The 20,482-nt window shown below is 44.3% G+C and overlaps 1 long non-coding RNA gene across 1 annotated transcript in view; it reads right to left on the reverse strand.

The window, feature by feature from the left end:
- Positions 1 to 17,706: 17,706 nt before the first annotated feature.
- LOC309383747 overlaps positions 17,707 to 20,482 on the reverse strand; it is a 72,316-nt gene continuing 69,540 nt past the window's right edge. The window contains exon 3 of the long non-coding RNA XR_014173912.1: positions 17,707 to 18,268. This is a non-coding gene — a long non-coding RNA (uncharacterized lncRNA). The remainder of the gene's footprint in view (positions 18,269 to 20,482) is intronic.

A 20,482-nucleotide genomic window follows, 5' to 3' on the forward strand; every position in this document is an offset into this window, starting at 1 on the left:
TTTGTTATTGCATAGCAATGAAAAAAATGATATTATACAAATCTGAATTAGTCAGAGGATTTGAATGGATGTAGGGATGGAGTATGATCACTAAACAATTTCAAAGTAATCACTGGAGCCCTACTGATGTTTTCACAACCTGTTCCTATATAAAGTAAGGAGTGAGTCACCCTAAAATTGTTTGGCAACTATTTACAGATGCAATAAAGGCAGAAAAATGTTGATCTTTTGCTGCCCTTACTGCCACGAGGTAATTTTTAATGTGGGGATCTTCCTCATATCCTTTGGGTCTTTCTACAATAGTATTGCAGGCATCTCTTTTTGTGTTTCAAGTTCCAGAGCTCCTCAATAAACCATGATTTGAAAATGTGCCTAATCAGACCAATATATGTGAGAAAAGAAAATACATATTTTTTCAGTGTATGGAATGGAAGCAGAGCAACAGTGAAAAATTTGCACATCTGCTCAGTTTTCAGGCCCTTGATTTCTCCCTCTCAGTTGCATGAGCTACTGTGTTTCCCCGAAAATACGACAGGGTCTTATATTATTTTGACTCATGAAATATGACCTTGGGCTTATTAAAGGGGAGGGCTTATTATTTTTGGGTTGCCGGGTGGCTGCTCCCTTGCGACTGGGTTCCCAAAGAGCCGGGCATGCTCTATAGTTGTGGGCTGCAGATCGTACAACCATAGAGCATACTCCCAGAGCGACATCCATCCTCCGTGCTTTGAAAAAAAAAAACCAAGCAGCGGCCAGCACCAGCAGCGGAGATGCCCTTCGCGCAAGTGGGGAACGGAAAAGCCACTGCGCAACTCCCTTCTCCAGCCATGCAGAGCCCCATTCACTCACCTAGGGGCATTCCGAAGGCACCGAGCCACAAGAGGCGGAGGGCGGCGAACAGGCGCTCAGGTTGCTTGGTGCCTTCCGGGTACTGCTAGGTCAGTCAGCGGTGCTGTACCCAGCTGGAAAGGGGGGTTGCCGGGCGGCTGCTCGCAAGCTTGGTAACCTCATGGCTGCTGTGTTGCTGCTGCGACAGTGCAACATAGCCATTCGACCCTGAGGCTGTGCCTGGCTTTTCGGAAGCCCGCTCGCAAGAGAGCAGCTGCCAAGAACCCCCCCCTTCAGCTGGGCACAGCGCTGCTGACCAACCTAGCGGTACCCCAAAAGCACCAAGCAACACGAGCACCTTTGCCCCCACCTTGTTCCCGTGGCTTGCCGCCTTTGGGATACCGCTAGGTCGGCGAGCAGTTCTCTGTCTGATCAGAGGGGGGGATTGTCCAGAGGGCTTATTTTCAGGGGTGGGCTTATATTTTTGCCCACACAAAAAATGTGGCAAGGCTTTAGTTTCAGGACAGGTTGTATTTTCGGGGAAATACGGTAGACCACAGTGTATATGACCTGCTAGCCACATTTTTCTCATGGATGTATGCACAGAGATACACACAAACATTACTACTGGTAGAGGGTTTATAAAAAATACTTTGGAAGCCATCTGCTGGGAACAGTTCATTATCTGAACTGTTGTGTCCATGAAACTCCTTAACTAGATTCCTGAACATGAAAATCTCAGACAGTTCATGTAGGTCAGTGGTCGGCAAGCCGTGGCTCGCGAGCCACATGCGGCTCTTTACACATTTTAATGTGGCTCTTCTGTGTGCCGGCCGCCCGCTCCCCTCCCTCCTCTCGGGCACTTCAAAACAAGCGCCCCTTTCCCTTTTTTCTTTTCGACCCACAATGATTAGGGAGGATCCTGAATTCGGGCGGGGACGAGAAGCGAGGAGGCAGAAAAAGAAACGGAGGCTAAGGAGCTTCCCCCCGCCCCCTCCCAGCAAAAATCTAACCGGGGAGCCGGGCGGGCAGTACCAAATTAGCCAATCACGCCGCGTGATCGGTTAATTTGCTATTGCCCACGCGGCGTGATCGGCTAATTTGCTACTGCCCGCCCGGCTCCCCGGTTAGATTTTTGCTGGGAGGGGGCAGGGGGGGGAAGCTCCTTAGCCTCCGTTTCTTTTTCTCCCTCCTCGCTTCTTGGGGCTCCACCAATGGGGGAGCAAGGCCCACCCAGCGCCAGGCTTTGGGCTAACGCAGAGGTCTGCAAATTGGCTGTTTTAAGACTGGTGGACTTCAATTCTCAGAATTCTGGGAGTTGAAGTCCACCAGTCTTAAGAGCCAATTTTGCAGATCCCTGGGCTAATATGATTGATGCCCTTGGTGGACTTCAACTCTCAGAATTCTGGGAGTTAAAGTCCACAAGTCTTCAAGCTGTCAGGTTTGAAGAACCTGGGATTTTTTTTCTAAAGGGTTGGGGGTGCGAGGGTCTTGCAACTTGACAGCTTTAAGACTTGCATGCTTCAATGCCAGAGTTTCTGAGCCAACATGACTGGAGGAGGAATTCTGGGAGTTGAAGTCCACAAGTCTTCAAGCTGTCAGGTTTGAAGACCCTGGGTTTTTTTTTTCCTAAAGGGTTAGGGGTGCAAGGGTCTTGCAACTTGACAGCTTTAAGACTTGCATGCTTCAATGCCAGAGTTTCTGAGCCAACATGACTGGAGGAGGAATTCTGGGAGTTGAAGTCCACAAGTCTTCAAGCTGTCAGGTTTGAAGACCCCTTGGGGTTTTTTCCCTAAAGGGTTAGGGATGCAAGGATCTTGTAACTTGACAGCTTTAAGACTTGCGTGCTTAATGGCAGAGTTCCTGAGCCAACATGACTGGAGGAGGAATTCTGGGAGTTGAAGTCCACAAGTCTTCAAGCTGTCAGGTTTGAAGACCCCTTGGGGTTTTTTCCCTAAAGGGTTAGGGATGCAAGGATCTTGTAACTTGACAGCTTTAAGACTTGCGTGCTTCAATGCCAGAGTTCCTGAGCCAACATGACTGGAGGAGGAATTCTGGAAGTTGAAGTCCACAAGTCTTCAAGCTGTCAGGTTTGAAGACCCTGGGTTTTTTTTCCCTAAAGGGTTAGGGATGCAAGGATCTTGTAACTTGACAGCTTTAAGACTTGCGTGCTTCAAATGCCAGAGTTTATTGAAACTAAAAACAGTGTACCATCCTATGTATTTTCGGTTTTAAAAATGTGGCTCTCAAAATAAATTTCAATCGTGGTTTTGGCGAGATTTGGCTCAGTTGAAAAAAAAGGTTGCCCACCACTGATGTAGGTGAATATGCATTTTTTATTTCATCATAATAAACCCAAGGAAAAAAACCCCAGTTTGGGATGTATGATTTACTGAGGACCTCTGGAAGTGCTATTTTATCCAATAAGAGCTCCACTTGTTCAAAAATACATTTCTTCATGAGAATGTTTAAATATTCAGTGCTTTCAGCCCAGAAAATGGCTGATTTTTCTCAGAACACTCAATTAAATTTCACAGTAAATTAGATCACAGTTTTTACACATATCTGATTAACAATTTTATCAATTATCCCAGGTGTAAATATATTCATATTATATATATATAAATCTCAGAAAATATATATATGTGTGTGTGTGTGTGTGTGTGTGTGTATCAGTGACGTGCAGTCAGGGGAGGCAGGGGAGGTGGAGCCTCACCACTCTCGTCATGAAAATAAAAAAGAATTACTCCAGGAAGCCGTGAAAGTGGCTGGGAGAGGCGCGCGGCTTGGTTTAGCCTCCCTGGACATCTCAGCAGCAGCCCCAAGTGTGCCGATCTCGCCATTTTTTACATCGGGTGAGCCCAGGATCCTTGCAAGGGGAATGGGACCACGTGTGCAGGAGGCTCCTCAGCTCCAGCCTCAATCAGCGCAGCCGCGGTCCCCTTCATCTTGCCTCAGGAAGGAGGGGAATGGGACCACGTGTGCAGGGGAAGGGGATCGCAGCTCTGCTAATCTGAGGCTGTGTGCTGAGGAGCCTCCTGCACACGTGGTCCCATTTCCCTTGCAAGGATCACAGGCTCGCCCAATGCAAAAAATGCCTAGGTACCATGTTTCCCCGAAAATACAACCTGTCCTGCGCTCACTGACCTAGCGTTATCCCGAAAGCACCAAGTTACAGGAGCCGGGGGTCGGGGGAGCGCTCACGTTGCTTGCCGCCTTCAATATACCGCTAGGTTGGGGAGTGGCGTTCTGTCCGGCCAGAGGGGAGAGTTGCCGGGCGGCTGCTCTCTTGTGAACTGGCTCCCGAAGAGCCGGGCACAGCCTCAGGGGAGAAGTAGCCATGAGGTAACTATGCTCACGAGCAGCCGCCCAGAAAATCCCCTCTCTAGCCGGGAAAAGCGCCATTCACTGACCTGAGCAGCCGCCCGGCAAATCCCCTCTCCAGCCGGGAAAAGCGCCATTCACCAAGCCCTTGCGCAGCTCTCCCAGGCGACCGCCACTGGCTGCTGCTGCCCGCCGCCGCCCGCCGCCCCGCCGCTCCGCTCCGTGCATAACTTCCAAACTCCAAAACTTCCAGCATCGCCCGCTCTAGGAGTGCTCTCTATGGTGGGCCGGCTGCTGGAAGACTGTCCGGAAAACTCTCTGTCCAGCAGCCGGCCCACCATAGAGAGCACTCCTAGAGCAGCCGATGCTGGAAGTTTTGGAGTTTGGAAGTTATGCGCGGAGCGGGGCGGCGGCGGGCAGCAGCAGCCAGCAGCGGTCGCCTGGGACAGCTGCGCAAGGGCTTGGTGAATGGCGCTTTTCCCGGCTGGAGAGGGGATTTGCGGGGCAGCTGCTGAGGTCAGTGAATGGCGCTTTTCCCGGCTGGAGAGGGGATTTGCGGGGCGGCTGCTGAGGTCAGTGAATGGCGCTTTTCCCGGCTGGAGAGGGGATTTGCGGGGCGGCTGCTGAGGTCAGTGAATGGCGCTTTTCCCGGCTGGAGAGGGGATTTGCGGGGCGGCTGCTGAGGTCAGTGAATGGCGCTTTTCCCGGCTGGAGAGGGGATTTGCGGGGCGGCTGCTGAGGTCAGTGAATGGCGCTTTTCCCGGCTGGAGAGTTTCCCGGCAACTCTCCCCTCTGGCCGGACAGAACGCCACTCCCCAACCTAGCGTTTATGATTGGTGAGGCTGGTGACGTCATCAAACCACGTGGTTGCTCCGATCGCAGGGGCGCAGCCCAAACGGAGAAATTTCTTCAGCTCCAGCCTCAATCAGCGCAGCCGCGGTCCCCTTCATCTTGCCTCAGGAAGGAGGGGAATGGGACCACGTGTGCAGGGGAAGGGGATTGCGGCTCTGCTAATCTGAGGCTGTGCGCTGAGGAGCCGCCTGCACACGTGGTCCCATTCCCCTTGCAAGGATCCCGGGCTCGCCCAATGCAAAAAATGCCTGGGTACCATGTTTCCCCGAAAATACAACCTGTCCTGCGCTCACTGACCTAGCGTTATCCCGAAAGCGCCAAGTTACAGGAGCCGGGGGTGGGGGGAGCGCTCACGTTGCTTGCCGCCTTCGGTATACCGCTAGGTTGGGGAGTGGCGTTCTGTCCGGCCAGAGGGGAGAGTTGCCGGGAAACTCTCCAGCCGGGAAAAGCGCCATTCACTGACCTCAGCAGCCGCCCCGCAAATCCCCTCTCCAGCCGGGAAAAGCGCCATTCACTGACCTCAGCAGCCGCCCCGCAAATCCCCTCTCCAGCCGGGAAAAGCGCCATTCACTGACCTCAGCAGCCGCCCCGCAAATCCCCTCTCCAGCCGGGAAAAGCGCCATTCACTGACCTCAGCAGCCGCCCCGCAAATCCCCTCTCCAGCCGGGAAAAGTGCCATTCACTGACCTCAGCAGCCGCCCCGCAAATCCCCTCTCCAGCCGGGAAAAGCGCCATTCACTGACCTCAGCAGCTGCCCCGCAAATCCCCTCTCCAGCCGGGAAAAGCGCCATTCACCAAGCCCTTGCGCAGCTGTCCCAGGCGACCGCTGCTGGCTGCTGCTGCCCGCCGCCGCCCCGCTCCGCGCATAACTTCCAAACTCCAAAACTTCCAGCATCGGCCGCTCTAGGAGTGCTCTCTATGGTGGGCCGGCTGCTGGACAGAGAGTTTTCCGGACAGTCTTCCAGCAGCCGGCCCACCATAGAGAGCACTCCTAGAGCGGGCGATGCTGGAAGTTTTGGAGTTTGGAAGTTATGCACGGAGCGGAGCGGCGGGGCGGCGGGCGGCGGCGGGCAGCAGCAGCCAGCGGCGGTCGCCTGGGAGAGCTGCGCAAGGGCTTGGTGAATGGCGCTTTTCCCGGCTGGAGAGGGGATTTGCCGGGCGGCTGCTCAGGTCAGTGAATGGCGCTTTTCCCGGCTAGAGAGGGGATTTTCCGGGCGGCTGCTCGTGAGCATAGTTACCTCATGGCTACTTCGCCCCTGAGGCTGTGCCCGGCTCTTCGGGAGCCAGTTCACAAGAGAGCAGCCGCCCGGCAACTCTCCCCTCTGGCCGGACAGAACGCCACTCCCCAACCTAGCGGTATATTGAAGGCGGCAAGCAATGTGAGCGCTCCCCCGACCCCCGGCTCCTGTAACTTGGTGCTTTCGGGATAACGCTAGGTCAGTGAGCGCAGGACAGGTTGTATTTTCGGGGAAACATGGTACCTAGGCATTTTTTGCATTGGGCGAGCCTGTGATCCTTGCAAGGGAAATGGGACCACGTGTGCAGGAGGCTCCTCAGCACACAGCCTCAGATTAGCAGAGCTGCGATCCCCTTCCCCTGCACACGTGGTCCCATTCCCCTCCTTCCTGAGGCAAGATGAAGGGGACCGCGGCTGCGCTGATTGAGGCTGGAGCTGAGGAGCCTCCTGCACACGTGGTCCCATTCCCCTTGCAAGGATCCTGGGCTCACCCGATGTAAAAAATGGCGAGATCGGCACACTTGGGGCTGCTGCTGAGATGTCCAGGGAGGCTAAACCAAGCCGCGCGCCTCTCCCAGCCACTTTCACGGCTTCCTGGAGTAATTCTTTTTTATTTTCATGACGAGAGTGGTGAGGCTCCGCCTCCCCTGCCTCCCCTGACTGCACATCACTGACACAAATATAAAAAGACAACATTAAAAATAAAAATATGGTTTTCTGCCTGCATGGTCTTCTGTGATGAGCCGAAGGACAGAAAGAGGGAGTAGTGACCTTCCTCCCATATTTAGGCATACCAGGGGTTGTAACACAAATACATACATACATACATACATACATACATACATACATACATACATACATACATACATACATACATATATATATATATATATATATATATATATATATATATATATTCAGTTTTGGCATTTGTTAAATATTTGGCACTATATGGAATAGCATACTAATTTAAGAAGTACACAATCTATAACTTAGAGAAGTGTCCTCTGTATATTGAAGTGATTCTAGCTACAATCCTTTGTGAACATAAAAGAGAGCAAGTTGTGTTGCATTCTATAAGTAATCATATATAAAATTTCACTGTGAATGTTTTGTACAAGCTGTCCTCCCTATACGGTCCGGTATTCCAGAAGAGGTAGTGAAAATCTGGTGTACCAGATAGGACAGGTAATAAAAATGGTGTCTTGGCCAGGCCCCTGAACTTGTTCTCCTGTCAGAAGATATTTTTTAAAAGTTTTTTCCCCTGCTAGTTCAGACAAGGGGGGAAAAGCTTGAGAGAGAGAGAGAGAGAGAGAGAGAGAGAGAGAGAGAGAGAGAGAGAGAGAGAGAGAGAGAGAGAGAAAGAGAGAAAGAGAGAAGGAAGGAAACTCACTTTTCTGCTGGGACATTCAGCAAAGGAGAAAAACATGCTGTCACTTTAAATAAGAACTGAGCATGCCTGCCTGTGGAATTCTGGGAGTTGAAGTCCACAAGTCTTAAAGCTGCAAACTTTGAAGTCCTGCTTTAAGTTGAAAAGCTGCTCAGGTTTGCAAAGGAACATTCAGCAGTTATTTGGAGGGGGGAATTGCTTCCCACAGGTAGAAGGGAGAAATTAAGAAAGAAAGAAAGAAAGAAAGAAAGAAAGAAAGAAAGAAAGAAAGAAAAAAAGAAAGAAAAGAGAAAGAAGAAGGAAGGAAAAAAAAGAAAAACAGCGCAGCAATTTAGGGCTAGAAGGCTGCTCAGAGGTCATCTAGTCCAACCCCCTGCTGCAGCAGGAAACCTTACATTGTCTGGATTATTTTGGTGCATCTAACAGAGAAGAAAATTGCCAGAAAGGAGAAGGAGTTTACTAGGACAAGACTACCATGCAGAGGAAGGCAGAGATAGTCCTTGACTTATGACTACAATTGAGCCCAAAATTTTGGTTGCTAAGCAAGAGCATTGTTAAGTGAGCTTCACCACATTTTACCCAATCCATGACATCTCCTGGTGACTGACATCAAGTTGGCCACACCCACCTAGTCACATGACTGCTAAGCCATGCCCACAAAATAGGCCACATCCACCATATAGGTAGTAAAAATTTTTGGAAACCCACCCCTGATAAGTGCTTCACTTGTTCAACAAACTGTGATTTGAAATGCTTAGAATTATGTGTCAGCCCCTATTAAATATTCCTAACTCCTCTTTTTCTGTTGATATCTTCAATAAGGTTATCAGATGGTACACGGTTATATTCTCTCCTTTATGTAGCCCTGGGAGAATAATTTGGTTAAAAAAAGAATACATATAGCGCTTTCTAAAAGCTAGAGAGGTGAAAAGTAACTATCAACCAGTTCTTTTTTTAAGGTTACTTGCGCATCTTTCTTATTTCTCATTATTAATGGAATTAAATGTAAAAATATGTCCCATAACGGCCTACAGTATTGAGAAGATAATATACTGACCAAGACATGACCATCCTTTTAGGTCTATAAAATGTCAAGCTTTTAGTGGCTACTTACTGTTCTTACAATAGTTTGGAAAGCATCTAGAGAATTTGCTCATTTATGCTGTATTCGGCATAAATATGAACCATCAAGATGAACGATAATATATTTTGGAGGCTTATAAAAGAAAGAGGGTTTAAACATAAGACATTTGTCTATGTTACAGGTTTGAGTTCTGCTAGGTGTATGTTTTTTGTGGGACAATAATTGAATTTGTCAAATTAGAAGTCTGCTGTACTAGATTTGGGAAAAATTTTCTTTCTCTAAGGAAGCCTAACTGTAATACAATCTGAACAAATGCATAAGCAGTTGCATCAAGAAAATCAACCAGAGATTTATACACATGCTGCCTATAGACTTCTATTAAAGAACGTAATAAGGAATAATTTCTTTTTTAATAATAATTTCATTAAAAGTTGATTAGAATAATAACAGTTAATATAGACTAAAAAAACAAAGTCAAAAGTACAACAAAGACAAGACAAAAATTAGGAAAAGTCTATGTTTAAGCTAATGTCGACCCTCTTCACAAGTAAAAATAATTAAGAGGAAGTGAAATAGTTAAATAAACACATATAAAACTTTTCATCCTATAGTTTAACTCTTAACTATAGGCAAATACAATCAATAATGTCTTCTCCAATCCAGTAATCAGCAAAAAGTCCAGAATCTTAATTTAGTAGCATCAATTAACATATATAAAACTGAACATTCCATACATTACCTACAGTATCTTTAAAAGACATAAAGTCATCTCAATATCCTAATGTGATCAAAAGACTAATAATTTAACATTACAGTAAGGGAGAGAAAACTGTTCAAACACTGGTCATATATGATAAAAAATATTGTAGTTGTTCTTTATTGTTTTTTAAATGTTCCTTTAAATAGGATCTTTTCTAAGGCAAGCAAAAAGAAATTATTCCAATTGTTCACTGGGATTGTCATTTTTATTTCCTTTTTAAAATATTTAAAGCCTCATTCATGCAATTTACTTTTTTGGTACTGATGACAAATTATTATTCAAACTCTTATTTCAAGTTGTTCTCTGATATAGTTTGCTTCATATCTTCTTCTGTAACATATTCTGGGAACAGACTGTCTCCAAGAAGGGACAAGATAACTGACCTTATTGATTCAAAATCCTGATGTAATACCTCAGGATTTGGGTTTGAATTTACCCTTTCGTCTCTTAATGCACTCAAGGATTTTAACCTCTATCCATACTAAAAAGTTCTGCCTATGTAGTTACATCTTGTTTTTGTTCTATACTTATGTTCTCTATAGCGTGTCTGGACACCCCCCACATAGGTATCTTGTCGTTTAGCCTATATTGATATTTTTTCCAGACACGCAGTAAGGCATTCCTTAAAATATGACTTTTAAAGATCTTGTCGGCCTTCTTGTCATATATTAAATAAGCATGCCAGCCATATACCAAATCATAACCCTCAATATTCAATATTCTATCCTGTGTTAGGTTAATCCAATTGCTAATTGTTGTTAAAACTGCTGCTTCATAGTATAATTTTATGTTGGGCATTTTTAAGCCTCCTCTTTCACGTATGTCTTGTATTATTTTAAGTTTTATTCTCAGTTTCTTTCCTGCCCAAACAAAGTTGTTAATGCCTTTCTGGCATTCTTCCAAATTTGCATCTTTTTAAAGTATTGGTATCGTTTGAAAAAGAAATAGAAACTTGGGCAAAACATTCATTTTAACTGCAGCTATCCTTCCCAACAAAGAAAAATGTAATTTTTTCCAATTATTCATTTCTATCTGTATTTTATGCCATAATGGTTCATAATTGTACTTATATAATTTCCCATTTGAAGTTGAAATATGAATTCCTAAATATTTAACCTTTTTTACTATCTCACATCCTGTTACTCTTTATAATTCTTTTTTTTTTTTTTTGGTTCGTGGTCATATTCTTAGCTATCATCTTTGTTTTCCCTAGGTTTACTTTGAACCCAGATACTTGACCATATTGGTTAATTATATTCATTAGACCTATAACTGATTCCCCCGTTTGGGTTAAAGTTACAACCAAGTCTTCCGCAAATGCTCTTACTCTATATTCATAGTGCCTAATCTTATTTCCTTGTATTCGTCAGACTCACATATTCTGTTCAATAACAATTCCAAGGTTAAGATAAACAATAATGGAGACAAGGGACACCCCTGTCTTGTTCCTTTTTCAGTTTTAAAAGATTCTGTTAAGCCTCCATTAACTATAATTTGTGCTTTCTGTTTTTGGTATACTGCTTTGATAGATTGCATAAAATGCTCTCCGAACTGCATCTTTTGTAGTATTTTTATTAAAAATTTCCAATTGACTTGGTCAAATGCTTTCTCCGCATCTAAGAATAGAAGCACTGCCGGAACTTGATTATACTTTCCCAAATATTCCATTATATTAATAATTTGTCTTACATTACTTTTCATTTGCCTTCCCTGTATAAAAGCAGACTGATCATTATGAATCGTTTGTTGTGCAATTGGCATTAACCTGTTTACCAATATTTTAGCAAAGATTTTGTAGTCTGTATTAAGCAATGAAATTGGCCTGTAGTTTTTTGGCTGGGTAGGATCCTGTTCTTCTTTTGGAATCAATGAAATAAAAGCTGTTTTCCAAGATGGTGGAACCCTGCCTTCCATTTGGATTTTATTAAATAGTTCCCTAAGAGGTTCCATCATTTCTAGCTGTAACTTTTTATAATAAACTGCTGTCAAACCATCTGTGCCAGGCGCTTTACCGATTTTTAACTGCTTAATTGCCAGGAAGATTTCCTCTGTAGTTACAAGTTGATTCAATCTTCCCATTTGCTCATCTCTAAGTATAGGAATTTTCTCTTTCTCCAGATATCGGTCTATGTCTGACTCTTGTATTTTTTCACCAGCATACAATCTGGTATAAAATTCTTAAAAAGTCTTTTTAATCATATCCTGTTGAAAAACTTCTTTCCCTTTATATTCTACTTTCTCTATATTACGGAATCTTTGTTTTTTCCTTAACATATATGATAACCATCAACCTGGTTTATTGGCATTACAAAAAGTGTTATGTTTAGCATATAGAAAATTAGTGACTATCTGGTCCGACACTAACATATTGAACTGCCCTCACAATAAGGTAATTATCTCTTTTGTCTTCTTATCATCTGGTTTAGACATTAACTCCTGCTCTTTTTTTTTTTTGATCTCTTCCTCTAGTTCCCTTTGTTTCTCCCTTTGTCTGCGCCTATGAACATTATTCAGATTTATTAAAACACCTCTCATGTATGCTTTACTTGCATCCCAAACCATTTCCATAGATATCCCCTTATGCATATTAAAAGCAAAATATTCTTTCAATAGTTTTTTACATTCCGTAACATTTTTGTCATATCTAAATAGATTTTCATTTAATCTCCAAGACCTCCTGGGTCGGTCTCCATATTCAAGTTCCATCCAGACCGGGTTGTGATCTGTTAAAATTCTCGGGCATATCTTAGTTTTCTTTACCCTGGAAAAAAAATCATTTGTAATTAGTATGAAATCAATTCTGGAAAGGGATTGGTGCCTATCAGAAAAAAAAGTGAAATCCCGTTCTTTAACATTCCGTTCTCTCTAGAAGTCCCTCAATTCAAAGTCATCCATCATATCAAAAAAGGATTTAGGTAATCTTGTTCGTGTTTGGGTATTTTGCAAAAGCCTCTTCCTGTCTTGAACAGGATCCAGTACTCCATTCCAATCGCCCAGTAGAACGCAGGATCTGTAACTCCATTGTGTTAGTTTGGTGTGAAGCAACTTATAAAATTTTTCTTGTTGTTGATTGGGGGCATATATTCCTGTTAAGAGTATTTTCTTTCCTTCTATTATTAGTTCAATTGCAATATATCTACCTTGAGGATCTGCTTCAATTAATTCAGCCTTTAAGTCTTTTCTTAGATATATGACTATGCTGTTTTTCTTCTCTGGAGCAGATGCTACAAAATGCGATCCCAGTCTTGCGTTCATCAAGTATTTCTGATCCTGTGTGCTAATGTGTGTTTCTTGTAAGCAAATTACATCATTTTTAAATTGTTTCAAGTAGTGAAGTATTTTTTTCATTTTTTGTGGGGAGTTTAAGGCATTGACATTCCATGTTAGAAATTTAATTGTCATCTTTAGCACACTGAAGCTTTTTGAGAGCTGCCTGGAAATCTTGCTGGGATTTCACCTTCGGTCTAACTCCTCCCACTGCTTCTGAGCTCGTGTTTATATTATCTTGAATTGTCATCTGGGCTTGTTGAGACTTTAATTCTTGTTCTTTACGTTTAGTAACCACACGGATTTGTCTCTGTTCCATAATTTCTGCAGCAAACTCACAACCCCAATTTGTGCCTGATTATCTTGCTGCCTGGGATCCTCTGTCTCTTTTCTTTCTTTGGGACCTGGAGATGGGGGGCGTCCTGCCTTTAGTACTATGCTATAGAAATCTTTTGCCTTCCAGACAGAGTTAAGGTGATGTCTTTCTCCCAGGTAGTTCACCACCAGTCCGGCTGGGGTCTCCCATCTGTCTCCCATCTCTTCATCTGTATTGAATCTGGTGTTTTCTAAGTTTGTCCACTAGAAATGCATAATCCTTTCTAGATCTCAACATTTGGGGGGGGGGGTCCTTCAGTACTATCACATCTTGACCTGCCACTTGCAGTTTGTTTTTATAGATTGTTTGCAATATTTCATTCCTAATTTTCCTGGTGACAAAATAGATTATGATATCTCTTGGCAGTTGTCTTTGTCTGGCAATCCATGAATTAGCGCAATAAATTTTGTCAATTTGCCAGGCGCATTCGGCCTTTGATTCCCCAGTTAATTGAATGAGAGTGTCTGCAAAAATCTCTCTTAAATTTTCTTGGCCATGTTCCTTCAACCCCCTTATCCTCAGAGCAAATTCCATTGTTCTATATTGCATCATCGTAAGGTCTGCCTCCGACTTGTCAATTTTGATTTGTGCCTCCACAAGTTTGTTGTCCAACTTTTATTAGCCTCATTAATTTCTTCCATCTTCTCATCGAGAGATGCTACGTAGCCAAATAATCCTTTAAGTGCCTCAACTATATCCTCCCTTATCTCTTGGTTACGTGTTTGGATTAAATCCTTAATTCCAGATATTTCATCAGAGACATCTTTAAAGGCACTTGTAATTTTCCCCTCCAAGACTCTTTTAATGCATTTTGTCAGTTGTTTTGTAAGGCCTCCAGTGTCAGAGTTTGTGATTGTGTGTCCACCGGAGGTAATAAAGATTGCAACTTTGATGGTTGCGCTGGCAAACTGCCTGCACTCTTTGAAGCATTGACTTTTGCAAGCTTAGAAGCCATTTCAAAATATTCAAATCAAGCTTTTAAACAAGCAATTTGTTCAGTCCAAAAAAGTCAGCCTATTCTTTGAAGTCTTCCAGCAGCACTAACAGGCACTTAACAATGCTAATCAGCTTTCCGCTTCACTTTCATTTTCAACACAGCCTTTGTTATTCCGGTGCCATTTTTTTTAAAGAAGTTCCCTTTAAGTTTACAGAAAGAGATATAATCTACGGAGTTAAGGCTTGTACTTGCAATTTGTTGACCTCCTGGTTTCCTCTGCCTGCTTCTTATTCAGATGTAAAATAAACTTTGAAATTGCAGGTGTGGACGCTGCCTTTTGTTCCTGCAAAGGCAGCAGCATCCCGTGATGAGGAAATTGTCGGGCTTCCTGGGGAGTTCACACCCTTCACGCCACAGAATTGCTTTTGGGGCCGCTGGACACCTCTACCCTCTGCCAGACGGCTCACCTCCCTTCCTTTTCCCGAGGGGAGGTTTTCAAACTGCTGGATAGCTGATTTATGCTATCCTAGCTGCTTGTTACTCAAACACGGGCTGGCGTTCCTGAGGGAGCGTCCTCCAAGGCCAGCGGCGCCACCGGAAGTCCCCTGATGTCTAGCTTCTTTAGAGGGGTAAATTGGCAGTTTATAAAAGTAGTTAGAAAGAGAAGTGCTACCTCAGCATCTTTTGAAAAGGCTCTATTTACAGCTGGAGCAAGGATGGTAAATTCACTTGGCTCCTGATTCTTCCACAGTATCTAGACTGTTGCTTTGTAGTATCCTTGTGAGAAAGAACTGCATGGAGCATACCTTGGGCAATCTTACTTAATCTCTTTATCCAGAGAGTAAAGGAGCCAGTCTTCTTGTTAGCTCCCTGTCTTTTGCCCCTGAAAGTCTCAGAAAGTAGTAAGAACTACCATGTTTTTGGAGTATAAGACATACCTTTTTCCCTCAGAAGAGGGTGAAAATCTGGGTGCATCTTATACACTGAATACAGCATTTTTTGTCTCCTCAAACCCTGCCCCTTCACCAAAATGACTGTGCATAGCCTTTAGGAAGCTTCCAGAAAGCTCCTGGGAGCTGGGAAGGACAGAAATGACTGAAAATGGGCCATTTGTTGCTCATTTTCACCCGCCCAGCCACCAGGAGCACTCCATAAGCATCCTAAAGGTTATGCATGCCCTTTTTTGACAAAAAATGGAGCCATTTTCGTGAAAAATGGAGCATTTTGGGGAAGTCTGCAGAGTGCAAAAACTTTTTTTTTATTTGTGTCTTCAAAATCTTGGTGCGTCTTATACTCCGAAAAATACAGTAGTTTCAACTACTATGAAACCAAGATAAGAAGCTATGCCTTTATTCAATTTACATACTGAATGTATGAAAAGATTCTGTGTATTACAGAAGCAACATCATTTTATTTATATTGATTATCATTCTTACTTTAGGTAAAGATTTATTTATGCCAATTTTGCTTCGAAGTTTTCTGAAAGGTGTTCATCTCATTCTTATTTATTATATTGTAAGTTCAACATATTGAAGTATTGTTAAGATTCTCTTATTGTTGAGAGAAGCTTGACTCGCTTATTGAAATGCTTGGCTATTCAAGCTTTATCTCAGAACTATTAAAGAACTATTACAGAACCTTGATTTTATGATTGAGAAATACATTAAATTGGGACTGATTGAAGGTGGGAAACAATTAAATTGTAAGCTGACACATAAAAATACAGTAAATATCATAGTGAACAGAAATTTTCTTTAAATGGTGTACCAGAACTGAACTGGAAACATCCAGACAACCCCCACATGTCTATAAAGAGAAATTTCCACATATCCTTGTTGCCATAAAAGCATTCTGCAAATTCTTGCAGCCTGAATTTGAGAAACCTTAATTTCCACTTACTCATCTATATTTTTACCTTAGACAAATTAGAATGTCATGGTCAATGGAAAACACTTATTAATTTCTTATTTAGAACAGGATTGAGAATGATTTGCAGAAATTCAGCAGGCATCTCCATAGAGAGCATTTGCAGAGAGTAGCTTTATTGAGAAAGAATATGCCCATGAAGTATAACATCTTTACAAAGTGTTATTTTGTGGCAGGGGTGAAATTTGACTAGATTAGACTGGCCCGGGTGAAACAGTAGGGACAATTTGAATCAGTTCACTAAAAATCACCGCTGGGTGGCCCCACACACACCTGCCTGGTCGCCATCTCAGTCGTCTGCTCGCCCGGTCACTGCTCACCTCTTTTGGCTGCTTGCTCAGCCCTTCCAGCCCCTTGCTCCCCCCACCCAATCTGAATGTTTCTCCCTCCATTCACAGCGGGGCTACTGCAGCCTGTCCCTTTAAGGTAGTCCCTAGGAGGGAGGAGGAGGGGGACCATAAAGGGAGCAGCAGCTCCGCTGTGAATGGAGGGAGAAAAGTTCAGTTCTCTGCCACAGCATTCAATATGAGTCCTTCTCGTGCTCATGCACACATTTTTTTACTACTGGGTTCTGTGGTCGTGGCTTGGGGGGTCATGTGACTGAATGGCCATGGCCATGAGTGACATCAAGTTGGCCATGTCCACTCAGTCACAGGACACCCCCCACCAAGCCACGCCAACAGAACTGCTAGGGAAAAAATTGAATGTCACCCCTGTTTTGTGGTGATATATTTGTGCCTTTTTGTTTTTAAAAGATTGTGTGTCAATAAGAGCACCCCTTACTGCATATGTTTAATGGTTCTGTCAATTTAAATATTAAACTTCATTAATTTAGATCACAGATCATTTATTGTGGTACATACATATAAAATAATTCTTGGTATGTCATCAGTACCTAGATTTCGGCCCATCATATGAGAAGTTGTATATGTAGTCAGGTTGGTGCGTATTAGAATCTCCTCAGTTTTTTCTTGTGGCAAGTTCAATTGCAGAGTTAAATTGTTTATCCCATAAAGTCATTCATTATTAATTCTTCTACAGCTTCTGGTAATTTACACAAGCAACCAAATGACAAGAGAGCTATGTAGTTGTTAATTAATCCTACCATCATTCAAAACATAGGGGTATTGATTGCATTTCTATATTGCCTACAAGGTTGTCTACATGAGCTGTGGTAAGATAACACATATTTTCAATGGCAGGCATTTATTAGGTCTCAGGATGAAACCTGCATACGCTGCCCAGGTGGCTCTGGTGGTCTGTAATTTGCATTTAATTTACATATTATTATATATCATCTAAGGCATTTTGCTGAGAATTTCTAGAAAATTATACCCTATGGGTATTCTGTAGGTAAACCTCATTTAAAAATTGTTGGAGATATTAATAAAAATAGGAAACTATTGTAGCCTATCAAGCATGCTATAACCCATGATGGTGACACATCTGGAGTTTGATAGATCCTGTTTTTGATGCCTGCCTATTTCTGCAAAAATGAAAGTTTGAAAAGCTATGCCATTGCAGATCATATTTCAGTTTTAGAAAACCAAATAAAAGCATCATTTTATCTAAATAATAGTTTAGATGCATAGATTCTTTTATCTTGCACAAAAAGAAAGGGATATATTGATATGGTAAATACAATGCATTTATATTTCACAGAATAATCTTACATGCTGGTGAACTGTTGAAAATTTGTCAAAACAGTATATGAAATTTCAACTGGACACATACAAAATGTTCTATGCAGGGACCAGTGTTGCTTTCAATGTTGTGGGGAGGCAGGTCATTAGCCAGTTATTGGACCTTATGGAGGAGTCTTTCATGTTCAATATTGACCTTCCTTGTGATAGCCAAGCTGGTTTGCTACTAGAACCTGGTTCATCTGTACTGCTAGGCATTCATGCACTGATGTTTGTTTCTTAGGTAGTGGATATGGTATGTCTGGGCCATGTGCTGTCCAACTCTACATGTTCTTGACCTGCTGTTGTATATTTGCTACTGTCATGGAGACTGATTCCTGTTCTGGGAGATTGTTGTCATGTGCTCTCAGATCCTGCAACCCCTTAACATTGATGTTATATATTTTATCTTTCTGCCACAAGTTATTCCACTACTGTTCAGTTTTTGCTGCCGGTAGCTGTGCTGTTACTGTGTTATTATACTGCAGCTGGATGGTTCTTTGGAGCACACAGTATTTATCTTTCTGACCTCTACTTCTCTAATGCGTCTTCTTAGCCTGGTAACCTTTGTTTAGCAGTCTTGAGGACTTCAGATGGACACACACCTAAAAATAGACACAAACACACAAACATAATATAGAATCTCTCTCATTCACACACACTGCAAATTAACATATTGCCAATGATGTCCAAATCTAACATCATTCTCCTCCACTTTTAACAGATTGAAATATTAGGTCTACATAATGATCCAGATTTATAGGATGAAATGTGTTCTGTAGGGAGAATGAGGCAGACAGGGACTGAGGCAAGGCAGGTTGAAGCTAACACAACCTTTATTAAAAGTGACAAACAGCTCATAAGTACGGCAAATCTTGGACCGGCAAACAGTAGCAAAAGACAGCTGACAGCTCTTTTATAGTCGAGCTGTCAGGTGTGCAACCAATCAGATTCTCCCGCTGGCAGGCTGCTGCGTGTTAGCCAATCAGGAGTCAGCAATGCAAGTCTATGGCAGGGAAAGTTCAGTACATAACACCCCTCTCCTCCCAGTTGGTACATGAGTAGTCCGCCAAGTATGCTGGCCGACGTCGGATCCGCCCTGATCTTCTAAGTTCAGGGGCGGCGGCCATAGGAGGAGTCTCTGCTGGCTGAGCCTGTGGAACTGCTGGAGACTGAGCGGCCGAGATGGCAGGACGAGTGACCATCGCTGGACCAACTGGACTACCAGGTAGGGTTGGCAATGAGAAGTCGTTGGAGACAGGCGCGGAAGCAGCTTCGGGCAGCGTTAGTTCACCAGGGCAGGATTGGGCCTGCCCTGGTTGGAAGTCTGAGGCACTGGTCGATCTTTGTCGAAATTGATTAATGTGTTGGCGCCACTCCCTCCCTTCGTCGAGCTGGACCCTATAAGAGTAGGGTCCAGTTAGCTCTGTTATTTGTCCAGGGAGCCACCCTGGTTTAGCCCCAAAATTCTGAGCATAGACCAGGTTTCCCAAGTTAAAGGCTCGAGCAGTGCTGTCTGTGATGGGGCTTTCTTCTGAAACATAGCTGGGGAGCAGCCGGTCCAGGGATGTCCGGAGCCATTCTGCTGGGCTTTGGTTAGTGACCGGACACGGTATTGTATGTTGCACCAGGAGGTATTGGGACAATTTATTTTGCCAATTGCTTGGCCCCAGGTGGCCCAATGCCTCCTTAGCAGACTGGACGGTCCGTTCAGTCAGGCTGTTGCCTGCTGGGTGAAACGGAGCTGTGGTCGCATGTCGGATGCCTAGCTGGCCTAGGAACAATTGGGATGGTGCCGACATGAACTGGGGCCCGCTGTTGAACACCACCACATCAGGTAACCCATGGGTTGCAAAAAGTCTTTCCAGTACTTTAATGACGGCCTCTGAAGTGGTAGATGGCATGAGTGCCAGCTCCACCCACTTCGAGTAGGTGTCCACTACAATTAGAAAATTCTGCCCCAGAAATGGCCCAGCGAAATCCAACTGGATTCGTGCCCATGGAGCCTGGGGCATGTCCCACTCCCTGTCTGGCACTGACAGGGGAGCTGGCCTTGACTGCTGGCATTGTTGGCAGGCAGCCACCCAGTCTTCAATCTGCTGGTCAATTTTGGGCCACCACATGTAGCTCCTGCCCAGCGCCTTCATGCGCATGATTCCTGGGTGAGCAGTGTGCAGGCAGTTCAAAATTGGTGCCCTGAGCTTGGGGGAAGGTATTAAGCGGTTTCCCCACAGCAAGCATCCATTGAGAATGGATAGCTCATGTTGGTGTACACAAAAGGGCTGGAACTCCTGACCTACTGACCCTTGTGGCCACCCCCTGAGCACCCAGTCCAGCCACTCATGCCAGCAGGGGCCACACTGTCCACTATGATGAGGTTGAAGCAGACGATCTCTCAGACATTGAAGAGGACATCAGCCGCCTCAACCTGACAACCTGAAAAAGCCGGTCACAAAGAGACTTTTTGCCTCAGCCGGTTGCCTCAGCTGTGGCGGGAACCATGCAAGGGCAAATTGCAGGTTCAAAACCGCCATCTGTCAACGTTGTGACAGGAAGGGACATTTGGCCAAGGTGTGCAGGGCGGCCATGCCTGTTGCTCTTCAGCCTCCTGAACACGCCTTGCCAAGGCAGTCCACAAGACAAGCACCTGTGCACCGCCGGGACTGTTTCACCATTGCTGATGACCAGCAGCACTCTGAATGGGCTGTCAGTCACGCATCGCTCTCAAAGCCGGCTCACAAAATTTATATGACTGTTCACATTGAGGGGAAACCCTGTAAAATGGAGGTGGACACGGGGTCTTCCAAGTCCCTTGTCTC

Source organism: Natrix helvetica (genome assembly GCF_964273705.1).
Source record: "Natrix helvetica genome assembly, chromosome: 1".
Classification (NCBI taxonomy): Eukaryota; Metazoa; Chordata; class Lepidosauria; order Squamata; family Natricidae; genus Natrix; species Natrix helvetica.